The sequence below is a fragment of the Lipotes vexillifer genome, unplaced genomic scaffold, assembly GCF_000442215.2.
Source record: "Lipotes vexillifer unplaced genomic scaffold, Lipotes_vexillifer_v1.1 scaffold242, whole genome shotgun sequence".
Classification (NCBI taxonomy): Eukaryota; Metazoa; Chordata; class Mammalia; order Artiodactyla; family Lipotidae; genus Lipotes; species Lipotes vexillifer.
In genome coordinates, this window is record NW_006771376.1 from 337934 (window position 1) to 352400 (window position 14467).

A 14467-nucleotide genomic window follows, 5' to 3' on the forward strand; every position below is an offset into this window, starting at 1 on the left:
CAGGCCAATCAGAAAAAAAAAAAAAAATCAACAGGTGTTAATAGTAATTTAAAGAAAAGAAAAGAAAAGAAAAGAAAAAAGCAAATGAGCTGCAAAGAACAAAAAGGATACATTTTTAAACTATAAAGAGACAGTAAACAGCATTTCATACAAGCTTTTAGAAGAAGAACCACCCTGGGAAGCTTATGAAGCAAAGGCAGGCTAATTACAAGCTGGGGCAGCCCAGGTGCTGGCCAGGCAGAAGCAAGCCCACTGGAAAGCGTTTTAGCAATGGGCCCAGCCAGTAGGAATGAGAAAGCCTCAAGTCTCAGGGAAATCTCTTTTCTTAGAGCACAAACCATTACCTTTCCAAACTCAGGCAAGTGATGAAAGATAACCGGAAGTGGCAACAGGTTATATGCAAGTCAGGATCTCTCTTTTGGATGGGTGAACACTTCGTTAGAGATGCAATGTCTTTTATGGGTCACAACAAGAAGTGGTAACTGACCTACTGACACCTTCTTTTGGGATTCAGAGTCCAAATTTCAACTGAAAGGCTAGCAAATTTCTCTCTCATGCAGGATCCTGTCCTGAATTCAGGTTAGACTTTCCCCACATCCTCTTCTTCCCTGGGCCCATGGCAAACAACCCAACTGTCTGTGAAGCAGCCTCTACCTGAATGCAGACCCTCAGGCACAGGACAGCAAGACAATCTGTACTTCAGAGTAAGAAATACTATGGGGGTCAGCTCAGGAGGAGAACCAACAGTAACAGTACCTCAACTCATTGCCAGTGTCTGGAGGTACTATGCCCTCCATAATCCCATAAATTTATACAACTAGAAAAATCTGAAAAGTCAGTCTTAAAAATAACCACGGGATAAAAACAAAAATAAAAACAAAACAAAAAAAATAACCATGGCATTTGACAGGCTCTCTTCACATAGTTTAGTTGCCTGGCTTCTAGAGGCCAGATCAAAAAGAATGAGAACCGTACAATGATGAATTAAACTAAACTCTATGGTGAAGGCTAGGCTTCAACAACATTGCCAGGCACTGCCCAGGAACTAAAAGTTGATGCCTACTTCCAATGGTCCATAATTTGCTTGAGGTTACACTTCCATAAGACAAGGTGGCAATGGCAAAAAGAGAGTGAAAAAAAAATCCAGACTTACTGGAAGAACTTGGAGTGGGGTCCATATCACAGTGCAAGCATACTCTCTCTCACCCATTTACTCCACCACCAAGGGTTCATTCAGCATTTTTACCAATTCAGGCTAAGGTAATTCAGTATCTAAAGTACAGGTGAGAAGCTAAAAGAGGGTACTCTGAGTCACTCTTGGGACCAAGCCAGATCCTCTGCAATGAGCAGAGTGGGGCCAGTATCTAGCAACATCAGGTTGAGAATATTTCACAGGAGAGGTATGAATTCAATGGAAGTTTTCCTACAGACCAAAAGCCAAGGATATAATGGGGCTGGCTGAAAATGCAGGTTGCTAAGTGGAAATTTTTCTGTTTATATCCATAGAAGTATTTGCCTTTGGAGATAAAACTCTACACCAGGGACCTCAGAACCCTAAGGGAGGTACTACACTTACTCAAGTAGAGGTCAAGAACTCCAAATTCATACTAGTCTTTCAATTCATAAAAGATTCAGAGTCTGGGAAGGACAGGAAGCAGTAATTAACAGCCTTAGATTAACTGTTCTGCCTTCAAATGCTACTCTAAACTACCTTTTGAGATGCAATGTCAGTTCCTTGAAAGAACTAGCTATGAGAGGCCCCAAGAAGCCAAAAAGATATCATTCTCAGATGCCGGGGAAGTTTTAGAATTCCAGCAGGGAGACACCAAGCCCCTGCAAGAAAAGCTGAGCTCACTTCCAGATAAAGGGGTACCCAAGAAGCTATGTTTTAGTCTTACAAACTGCCACCTGCCCGCCTGTCAAAGTCAATGCCAACTAATACACAGAGAGAAGGAAGCTGGTTTTGTTCATTTTACTACTACTGGTTCAATCACTAAAGAAAACTGGTTATCAGTAAATCCCTAGAGAGCAGTAAAAAGTATTACTGTTTTAATCATATTCTTGATCATTAAGTGGAAATCACAAATGCTTATTCTCACATTCTCTGTGAACTGGGGGAGTTTATGTCCTCTCCAATGCTGTGATTATGTGCTTAATTATGCTCTAGAAACATGTTGCTAGTGGATTTTTTCTGTATTTTTTCTCCCTTCTTCTGAATTGCACTTCCAAACAAGCTTAGATTTAAGCCTGTTCATCCAATCTACTAACCAAGCTAACATAAAAGGAATGCCTGCAAGTATGTCCAGAAACACCAAGAACCCATCCGATTCCAATATAATCACAAATCCCAACACGCCACAATTCAAAGGTAGCCGAGAAACAGTCTGAACACAATTCCCCACTGCAGAGAACCAAGAAAGTCACACTCAAACTGACACTGCAACCCCTGGACAAGACACTCCTAAGAAAGAAGGAATGCTGATCTGATTTAGTTCAGTTTTCTACTTGCATACAGGACAAGAGGACCAAGTTGAAAATGTCCTTTGAATTAGTAAATTATAGGATATATATTTACGCAAACTTACCTAAAAACAAAAGTAAAAATCCCTTAAACACTAACAGACATCTATCTGTGCTCTCTTTGACAGCTATTACTAGTATTACTTATCATTAGACATGTATATCAACAGGTAACATTTTCTAAGTATGTGTTATGTGTTAGACGATGTGCTAAGCACTTTTACATGATCTCATTTAATCCTCACAACATGACATAGGTGCCATTATAATCCCCTTAAAGATGTGGAAACTAAGGCCCAAAAAAGTTGAGTACTTTTCCCACAGTTATAAGCTAATAGCGAAAGAGTCTGGACTGGAATTCAGGTGTGTCCAAAGCCAAAGCATGGTCTCCTAACACTTTCCACAGTTGCAGTCAATGTGCCTCACTGGGCCAGGAAAGTTTTTTGTAGTTAAAGTTACAGATATTTTTGTCACCACTTAAATGTAATTAATTAATTAATAATTTCTGGCTATGAAAAGTCAGGACGCCTCCACTGGAATGTGCAGCACACTACAATCACTAACTCCTTAAAATTATAATTCTATTAAAGAATGGAGATAGAACTGCACAGAATCAAAGAGGTCCTAAAGCAATTCTGTGTGTGTGTGTGCGTGTGTGTGCGTGTGCGCACGCGCGCGTTGGGGAAGGGGGAGAGAAGAGTGAGAAAATAAAAGATGGTTCAAAAGCAAGACTTCCCCATAGTGCTGATGATTCCACCACTCTTCTCTTGAAAAGCGTGGCTTCATAGGAAAGAGTTTAAAAAAAACATTACAGACAATTCTCTGGTGGTGTGGTCAGTGGCCAAATTAATAAAGGGCAGCACCTGAAATTTTTATAAAACTTAACAGTTTAACATACATTCAATCTGTTGTTAAAAAGAACTAAGATCCTTCTTGTGGTAAGTTTAGTAAGCCTATCTAGAAACAGCCTATCAATAACACTTTCTTAAAATTAAATATACTTCCAGACAATGGAATATTATTCAGTGCTAAAAAGAAATGGGCTATCAAGCCAGGGAAAGACGTGGAGGAACCTTAAATGCACAAAGCAAATCTAAAAAAGGCTACATACTATATGATTCCAACTATATGACATTCTGGGAAAGGCAAACCTATGGAAACGGCAAAAAGATCACTGGTTGCCAGGGGCTAAGGGGGAGGTGGGATGAATAGGTGGACCTCAAAGAATGTTTAGGGCAGTGAAACTATTCTCTAGTAATAATGGTGGATATATGGCATTATACATTTGTCAAAACCTGTAGAAGGTACAACACCAAGAATGAGCTCTAACGTAAACTACGGACTTTGGGTGATAATGATGTGTCAATATAGGTTCATCAACTGTAACTAATGTACCACTCTGGTAGGGATGGTGTTAGTGGAGGAGGCTATAAGTGTGCGTGTGGGCAAGGGATATGTGGGAACTCTACTTTCTGCTCAGTTTTGCTGTAAACCTAAAAGCACTCTAAAAAATAAAGTCTATTTAAAAAATTAAATATACTAACTGAAAATACTTATAATTATGTACTGAGATTTATTTGCCCTTGGGATTGAGTGTATCTGACTACAGATAATTTTTTTTTTTTTTTTGCAGTACATGGGCCTCTCACTGTTGTGGCCTCTCCCATTGCGGAGCACAGGCTCTGGACGTGCAGGCTCACAGGCCCAGCTGCTCCACAGCATGTGGGATCTTCCCGGACCGGGGCACGAACCCGTGTCCCCTGCATCGGCAGGCGGACACTCAACCACTGCGCCACCAGCGAAGCCCTAAAATTTTTAATGATACATAAGTGCACAACTACCTTTCAGCAATGAGAATTCAGTTTTGCCCAGACAAGCTAAGTAACCTCCACCTACGTTGTGTTTCTGATGCAAGCACAGAAAACACAGGACTCTTTTCTAGCCTATAAATCGTCTTAAACCTTGAGATCACCCTGATCTCCACTAGACTATCTTTATTAATGCCCTCCTAACTCCACTGAACAGAAATCTCCCAGTTTAAGGAAAAGAATCTTACCCAGTACAGGAGGAAGTTTCGTATGTGTTTATCACATTAAGTACTCGAGGGCAGATATTACATTTATGGGTAAAGTAACCACATAATTTATCATCAAAACAAGAACACTTTTAAGAAGGAAAGGGATGTTATGAATAATTTTGTTGCAATAGGCACAAACAGAATTATGATCACCCTACTTCGGGAAACCTGGAGGTTGTGTTGTGTAAGATCAAGCAATTAGAGTGGAGTTATCCCAGAGTAAAACTCTAGGTCAATTAACTTCCAGTTCTAAACACAGTATATTTGTGATTTACAAACTTTTCCCAAGAACGTTGAGCAATAATTTTCTAAGAACCCCTTTGATTGTTAAATAGCTATGCCTCAAATTTAAATGTATCTAGTCCTACAAAAGCACCTCCGAATTCCTTAGTTGTTTTTTTTTTTCCTCTATCAAAACTGATAAATCCTCAACCCCATTCTCCAACCATTATTTGGTACCTATGCCACCCTTGGTTCAAATAATTTTCCCATTAAGCAGAATCTCTTGCCTTACTGTAAAGTATGCAGTATATAATCAAACCCTACTGCCTTGATTTCAAAAGACAGTATACAAAGATCAATGAACCCTAGTATTTGAAAAAGGTAGCTCTCTACTTACTAGTCTGAAAGTATTATCATATCTAGCAAAATTATAAACCCTGCTACAGAATAGGCTAAGATTGACTCTCTAGAATGTGTTATCAGGTACTCTCTGATAGTGTTTCAAAAATGAATGCCAACTGCATGGTAATAAAATGCTAGACATATCAATTTAAATTGTGACTTTAAAAAAAGCATAAGAATGTGTAGAGGGTCTTCCCTGGTGGCGCAGTGTTTAAGAATCCGCCTGCCAATGCAGGGGACATGGGTTTGAGCCCTGGTCCGGGAAGATGCAACATGACACAGAGCAACTAAGCCTGTGGGCCACAACTACTGAGCCTGCGCTCTAGAGCCCACGAGCCACAACTACTGAGCCCGCACACCTAGAGCCCATGCTCCACAAGAGAAGCCCGCGCACCACAATGAAGACCCAATGCAGCAATGAATAAATAAATAAATTTTTTAAATGAAATATTGTATAGAAATCGTTCCATTTAATAACATGGGTTATATGTAACACTCTATATAACATATATATTAAAATATGAAATCTCAGTTCCCTTGTGTGTATCATTAGAAGATTGGAACAGATGATTTCTAAGGTCCTTTCAGCTCTAATATTCTGTAAATCTACATATTATAAATGCTCAATTAATTGAAATACAGTATTCTATAAATCCATGAAGATGCATGAGGCAATAATGTGTTTGTGAGAAAGAGCATATTTTAACAAATTATAAATCATCTAGAAACCAGGATATGTCTCTAATTTTGTATCCCCACAATTCCTTGCTATACATATTATACTCAATAATATTTGTTAAAAGAATGCTGAGAAACACAATTCTCATTAACCAAGGATTAAGCTTAAAACCCTTTCATTAAATTTCATCCTATTAACAACTTAAAATGTACTAGTAATTATGAGTACTTTAATGAACAGTATAATAAATAAAACCATCTTTTTTTGACTAGGGGAGTTTTTCATATCAGAGCCATCTTTCTGAATATCAAGAGAATCATAAATTCTAGGAGACCAGACTATGGCATATTTGAATTTACCAGAGATTTCATACAAGTTACTTTTTATTAAAAAAAAAATCAAATCCCTAATGTCAGTTTGTTTTCTTGCTAAGCATCCATTAATACTAATAGGCAAAGAAATAAAAATTGAGTGTAAAACAGATTTCTAATTTGAAAATTTTACTTTACAGTTAGAATGCAACTTTCCCATTCTTTTCAAATTAGGTAATGATGCTACCCATCATTAATTCTAAAACAGAGGGAAGTTCAGATTCCCTGTAAACCTCCTAGAATCAAAAACATACAGCCTAGAAATCTTTCTTTGAAAAGATAACCTTTAAGAAAAACATCTGTGGGGAAGGGGCAGGGAGTAGGACATTTTCTATTTTTTTTTTTTTTAAAAGAACATTCCAAAAAGATTACTGAACGCATAACTGAACGTCTCTGAAACCAAATTATTATAACAGCAGCTAAGCTTTATTGATCATTCATATATGTCAGGCATAGTGCAAAGTATATTATATAATTTAATTCACTACCCCTTAAGGTTGTACTGTCACTCTACAGATGTGCAGAGGCAGGATGTACACCCTGGCAGTTATAATTCCAGAGCTCAAAACACTATACTATACTACCTCACTAATAGCAATGTTTTGTTTACTATGGACAATTAGAACTAAATAATATCTTACATACATTATTTAACTCAAAAACATTTTATCTTAGAATGACTGTCACACAGCATGTTCTATTATACTTCTTTCTCATCACCGTTACCAGTTCAGGCTTTTATCACTACACCACCATCCCCAATTATCTAACTTACCTCTATGGAACTTCTATGTGGGCCTGTGAGTTTAAAAAGTATTTGACATTACTGTGACTTACTGTTTTAGGCTGGCATTCCTTACTAGTAAACTGGAACTTAATAGTAGATCTCCAGTTTTTACTGGCAGATCTTCAAGGTGGTTGCTACCCCTAAGATTTTCTTCCCACCAAGCGATGAAACTTAATAGTACTTTCAATCCTTTTCCAAGCAGGGTCTCAACAGCACACCTCTGTTTTCTCCTATTGAGTGCATATTCCTGGATTTCAAAACTCAGGACAAATGACAGGTAGCTCTTTCTCACAAAGAAGCTGACAAACATTGCAATAAAAATTAGTTTACCAAGTCCATTTTGCATAGGATATTATCTTTGTGCTATTTGATAGATTCTGCTTTAAAGGGATCATCTTTCTTTTGGTCTTATTTTCAACCGTGGACACATGTATTAGTATAAATATTTTAATCATCTACCTTGCAAAGTATCCACAAGACCTTTTTCAAGCAGATATCAAGACTGCCCAAGTGGACTGTGAACCAAAAACATCCTTGTGCAAAAACTTCAGAAGTAGGTCTACAAAGGGGTCATCCATTTCATTAATTTTAAAACCCTGCTCCTTAGGCCCTAAGGATTCTTTGGAACAATTAGAGGATTCCCTCTCCCCCAAACAGCTCTACATTTATCTAGTTAACAAATTAAGATTTGACTTATTTTTTAAATAAAAAGAAAAAACTTTCTACTGCTATACAATCTAACACTTAGATATACCATGGTCCAAAGAGGCTGTAATGTAGTTTCGAACCCTCACCAGAATCCAAAATTCCTGATTCCTGTTCACTAATGTTCCATCTACTAAAATCTGTTCCTTCCTCAATTCCTCAGGAAATCCCAATATTCAGTCAACAATCTAAATCTATGCTCTTCTTTCATAATTACTTCTCATTTGTACTCTTATCTTGTTTCGGGTCTTCATTATCTCATAATTCCACAATTAGATAGTACCTCCACCTCCACAATGAGGTGGAGGATCAGGTTATATTACTTACCTACTGCCCCAAACACCAGCAAAAATTATTGCTGCTTCTCTTGAAAAGGGATAGCAAAATTGTATACAGAATGCTTCTATTAAAAATTAGTGGAGTGGTCCCAGGAATTATTTACATGGCTAAATAGTAAATGTATAAACATTTAAGATTTCCACCAAAAAAATACGACTGAGGATAAAAATACAGCAATATATTGTTCTTTTTCCATTTAATGAAGTTTTTCCCTGTTTGGAATGAGAAAGGTCCTCTCAGTGTGCCAATTTCTATATCAACAATTCAGTCATCAACATAATTCCCTTCAGTGAATGTAACAACAGATGTATCCTAGAGGCTCCATACACTTATATAAATGAAAATATCTGTCACTCCAATTACTATACTCAAAAAATGAAGGCTATAAATATCACAATGAATTATAACATAATTAATACTACTAGAGCATTACAGCCTGTTAATGACATATCTACAAAGAACAAGCTTTGAAAAGATACACAACTACTGACAGTGCTTATTCCTGAGGAGTGGGAATCGAGGGGTAAAAGGGGGAACTTTAATATTTTACTTAAAACACCTAAGTATAATCTGAAATTATCATGTTAAGCAAGTCCTTTCCTAATTTTTTAAAATCCAATAACTTTCCTTCTTTTTCAAAATTTTAAATTAAATAACTCCATGTCAAAATGTTGTTTAATCACTATCCAAGGTAGGAAGACTCATCCCCTCTGCCTACTAATATTGCCTCCTGTAGTTAGCTATACTTATTCTTTAAAGTTCAACCTGATGAAAACTTCATTAAACTCTAGGCAGAGATAGCTGACAAGCTTATATATCTGGTTACCTCAGGCTCACCTGGTACTACTGGGCCTGTCAAGTTTTTCCAATGGTGTATTTTGAGAGTTTAAGACTCGATACAATTCTTGAGCTTTTTCAGTGACAAACGGATAGTGTTGCAGAATGGTAAGGTGACACTCTTAAGACACTACTAAAAACACATTCCACTCAAATTCTTTCACATTCAGACTTTAAATAGCTGGTAAAATATGCATACCTGTTACTGAAATACAAATGCCAACAAGCTCGTACTTCTGGCTATTTCTGAGCAGTTTTCACTATAGCTTAACGCTGTTCCTAGAGTTAAGAACTACTACTCTGTATACTCTAATGGGTTTTTTTTTTCTTTAATGCTTATCAAAGTTTGCCCTTTCATCCTACAGCTGTAAAATCTGATTATCCCTAACACTATCCCCACCCCATAAGTGAATTTTAATGTCTACTTGCCACGGAGTAGCAAATTATATGCTCCATGGGCATACATTTCAGAATGTTTCATGTGCACTCCACAGTAAGAGGTAGCCTTGCAGGGTTACCTCTAAAGCACTAAAATTTACCAGCCCACACCAAGTACCTCACAGTTCACAATCAATATTCATTACTAGCTGCCTGCCTGGAATTCTTTCTGCCTTGATGTCCTCAGTTCCTTCAGGAATTAACTTCCTTTGTAACTAGGCCTCGAAGGCTAGCTAAGCTGTTTCTGAGAAATATGGACATTATGACCCTGTGGGGATTAAAAGATTTAAAAAGCATGTTAGAAAAATCTCCATATAAAGAAAACCATTAAACAGCTACTAGGAAAAGCAAAAATACCCAGAAGTCACAATATGCAAACACACGAGTTCAAAAATATCAGTCAATTAAGCTAAATTTTGTCTATGAGAAGTATAATAGAATTTGCTACCTCTCTGCCCCTCAAAAGGATTCAAATAAAACAGGACAAAGAATATAAAAGTGCCAAATGTTTATCTAGAAACAACTGAAGATACCAGAAAGGACAGGACCAAGTAGATATGGGTAAGAAGACACTAAAGTTGAGATAGGAGAAACTGGGGGGTGGGGGTTAGACCTTACAAAAATAATATATACATTATCACTAAAACATAGGGCTCAAAATCATATTGTGGAGGAAAACAAAGATGAACAACAGAATCTGAGGAGAGGAACAAAGAAATAAAGCACAGGTATTGCTTTAACCATTTAGATCAATTGTGTTAATTACTAAAGAAAAATGAAAGTTAAAAAAACAGTTTCTGCTGCTAAAGTATGAAAACAAGATGTACAACAAGATGTATATGCCTCTAAAACATTTTACACGAACCAAGAAAATGTAAAGCTTTCAAAACATTCACTGGGCAATTGAAAGAAAATCATACACCAGAGTTTCCTAGTAAAAATCATGTTGCTAAATTTCTAACTCAAGTAACAACTATAAAAATGTCACTTCTATAGCATAATCTAATTTTGAAGGTGCAATAAAGTACTGCAGTACTAGCAAAATTACCTGCTCCAACGTTACTTCAAAAATAAATAAATATGCTAAATAAAGATAATTGCTCTGCTAAGATTGAAAGCTAACCTCAAAGACTAAGGAGGCTATTCTACTGAAATAGTTTGGAATCCTAAGTTTAGTGTTACAAGCGTCAGGCCAAATAGCTTAAAATGATCAAATACCTTAAGTGGTAGGTAGGTTGTGTGTTAACCTAAAAATTTCATTTTAATTACTTCCTTGTTTCTGTTAAAATTAAGAAGCAACTAATATCCCCCACATTAGAGATTTCAAATTTCATAACCATTTCACTATAAAGCATAGCTAGCTTTCAAACAGATTAAAAAGTAAACCAAGATAACTGAAAGGATATTAGTGGCAGAGAGAAAATCTTATCAAACATGCATCTTGTGTCAGCTATCATGCTAGTTCATTTATGCATGCAATCTCATTCTAACCTGTGAAGATGTGTATTATTCCAAATAAAAGATGAGGAAACAGAGTAAGAGGCTTGGCAAAAATCAAGACTCCAATTCAATCTCTTAGGCTTCAAAATCCATATCATAATTCTTTGGTGAAGAGGACACAAAATGTGGGCCCACTGACAGTTTTATTTGACCAGCACAGTATTTTTAAAAGCCCAGCTTTCAGTGTTTTCAGTCAAAGCATGCATTATATTCTCCACTTTAGCAAAAGGTACTTGCCTAGCTCCTATGGTAAACCGAGTTTGCAATCCCTGCTTTAATGCATGTCAACAAAAAGAATAAAAACAAGTGAACAGCTGCTCTCCTTGCCTGTCCATTCCTAGAAGAGGTGTGGCTTTGACCAGGGGTTGTCCCAGGGAACTAGGTGCTGTAATCCTTTATCAGAGGATACTTACAAGTGCAGATACAAAATGGAGATATTCTCAACCGGGGCTGCTCTGACTTTTATGGAGCATTCTGAAAATTTGTGGGTATATTTTTGGTTAACACAATGATTGGGATAGCATTACCAGCCTTTAGTGGGCTGGGACCAGGGATCTTCAATATCCCACAAAGTAGGAAAAGTCTTGCACAACAAAGAATTGTCCCTCTTCCTACACAACTTTCAAATGACATTCAAGATGAAAACTTGGTCTAAGCCTAGAACCTAACTCTGTTTTAAATACACCACAAAGTACTCTTGCATGGTTTTAATCATCATTCAACTTTCCAGGAATGCAGTTACTGTGTAAAATGATAGATTGTACTTTTGCTTCATTTGGAACTTTACCAAGAGTTGTTCACCTTTTCAGAAAATCACATTATCAACAGCAAAGACACCTGTGATATCTGAGTCACTATTACAGCACAAGTCTGCACTTGTAACTGTCACATTCCTGGTTTTTCTACATATGAACAAAAACAGCAGACTACTTCATTGTCTTCCTGTGTAGTCATGCCTGAGCATTTAGACTGAACTACTGAATAAATATTTTACCAAGTTATTTTCTCCTTTATATTACATTCAAGGGATTATATATATATTTTTTCTTAATAGTGTGCACGTAGGTTAAAACACCTATGAATTTCACTTCAGGAGAGCAAAGGCGAGTTACAAAAATGTGTTAATAATGAGAGGATACGAGAAAGATACCTGACATTGCTTTCTGTCACATACCTGGGGGAGGGAGAGGAGGAGGATGAAGGGTAACACAGTGTCCCTGTAACTAGTTTTAACTTGAGAACAGTACTGGGAGGTACGTAACAAAGTTTACAAAAAATTCAATATTGACCTTCTACGGAAGGTAACAACCATCTAAAATGCACGTTATGATATGATATAGTCATAAAACCAACCCTGAAATAATCTGGCCCTTCTCACTAGAACTTTATTTTCCTCTTCACTTTCCTATGAACTACCAGAGTTGTAGTCAACCCATTAAAAGTAAACACTTTATAAGTACCAGGCCCTATAATTCAAAGCTATACATACATGCCACTCTACAGTAAAGCAGTTTATAAAGCACTTTCCATACATTATCATCTAATCTCATAAAAACCCTACAGATTAAGTATTATACTAATTTAAAAAATAGAAACCACAGGAACTGAAATAGAAATAGAATTCAAGGCTACTGCCAAATCCAGCGCTCTTTCCATGCAACTACATTGCCCCACAAAACGACCTTTTGAACATAGTTTTTATTTACATTTTACATTTACAAGGGTGACAGACTGTATCAATTTACTTACCCAGTACTATTGTCTTCAACTCAGTTTAGGCATCAAAGTTAAACTATACTAATTTTCTAGTTTCATAAAAACCACGAGTTATTTTTAATACTTCTTAAAACTGCCTTAAATATATTTCAAATAAATATGTTTAAGTATAGTTATGATTATGCTTTATGTTACTTAATATCATTCACCCTGGAGCCTATTACACTGTTCAATTCTTATTATTCTTATAGCCACCTCACCCCAGTCCACACCAAAATAAAAGAAGGTAGATCTCTTATACTGAATGACTGACACAGTGACATACCGCTGATCAAAGACCTTACAATAAATCTCATGAAACCATGATTTTTTCTTAGTACTGAAATTTAACAATAAAGAAATTACATCCCTCATTCACTTTCCGACTCTCTAAATCGGGTGGTTATAATTAAGCAAGTTAAAATTATTCTGAACCCACTAGGAAGAAAAGGCTGTGGTCAGTCACATCTTCATTCATTCCTTTTCTTCTTTCAAGACAAAAATGCAAATATGTTCCAAGCCCCTAAGCAAAAACTGAAAAAGGACAATCCTTGAACCAATAGCCCCAGTAACATCTCTATCATATACCCTCAGACAATAGTGCCCTAAATTTTAAAATATTTTAGGTAAGGAGAGAAAAGGGGAATTGCTAAAAAACAAAACAAAAAAACAGCCTGAGGCCCTCTCCTCACACCCTTCTTGAAAATAGCTTTAATTTTTAGAGAATAAATGAAAAACTTACTCTGTCAAATGTAAGGTAGCAGAATTGAAAAAAAAAAAACCATATAGAAATGTGATGTAACCAGAATAAAATAATACTACCCTAAACTACACTTACTCATACAAAATTTGCAATGTAACATGATTTTGCTCATATTAAATCTACTTTTTAAAGGTTTCTTTTAATACACAAAAACTCACCAAATTACAAGACTCTTTGTTAAGTTCTAAATGGAAGGTCAAAACAGCAAAAAAGACATTCTTCTAGGATCACCAGATGTACGAAATATTCTTCATTGTTTATCTGAAATTCAAATATATACGGGTGTCCTGCATTTTACCTAGCAACCCTACAGTCTTCGAGCTAATTAAAGTGAGCTCCCATCTCTACCAAAGTACTGCAGCACCAGCTCCACTCATAGAACAGGCTGGGGCTTCTGTCACAGCAGTATTTTGACTGAGAAGCCTTAAGAGTTAGTCTGGAAGTGCTCATTTCCTGATGATAAGCCTTTCTTAATAGCTAAAATTTACCACACAAAAGAAAAGTCTAATTTCTAAAAGCCAAAGGTTAAACTTTTACTAGGTTCCATCCAGTCTAGTGAATGAACTCTTACAAAGCTTATGCTTCTGTGTGTGAAACAGAGATTGGAAAAATTTCAGTGTAGATTTTTGATAACTAAACAAAAAAGTCGTTTATGAAGGTTACAATAAACAGAATCCTGTTTAAAGTATTATAGGCAGGTCTTAAAAGCTACTTTAATGGATTCCAAAGTTAATCTACCATTTTTCTTGAATTCATAATCATAGAAATTTAGAGTTAGAAACAAACTAATTTCTGATCCTTAAAAACTTCTGGAAAGGGAATTCCCTGGCAGTCCAGTGGCTAGGACTCTGCGCTTTCACTGCTGAAGGCCTGGGTTCAATCCCTGGTCAGGGAACTAAGATCCCGCAAGCTGAGTGGCATAGCCAAAAAAAAAAAAAACTTCTGGAAAGCCCATCTCATTTCCTATTCATTCCCATAAAGGTTTTTTTTCTCCTCTTGAACTCCTAAACAAGTAATAGATATAACAGAAAAAGATATTCTCTTGTTTCATGAAGTCCCTGTCAACCGCTCT

At 36.5% G+C, this 14467-nt stretch overlaps 1 protein-coding gene across 4 annotated transcripts in view; it reads right to left on the bottom strand.

The window, feature by feature from the left end:
- NPTN (neuroplastin) overlaps positions 1 to 14467 on the bottom strand; it is a 56003-nt gene that overhangs the window by 32337 nt on the left and 9199 nt on the right. The window lies entirely within an intron of this gene.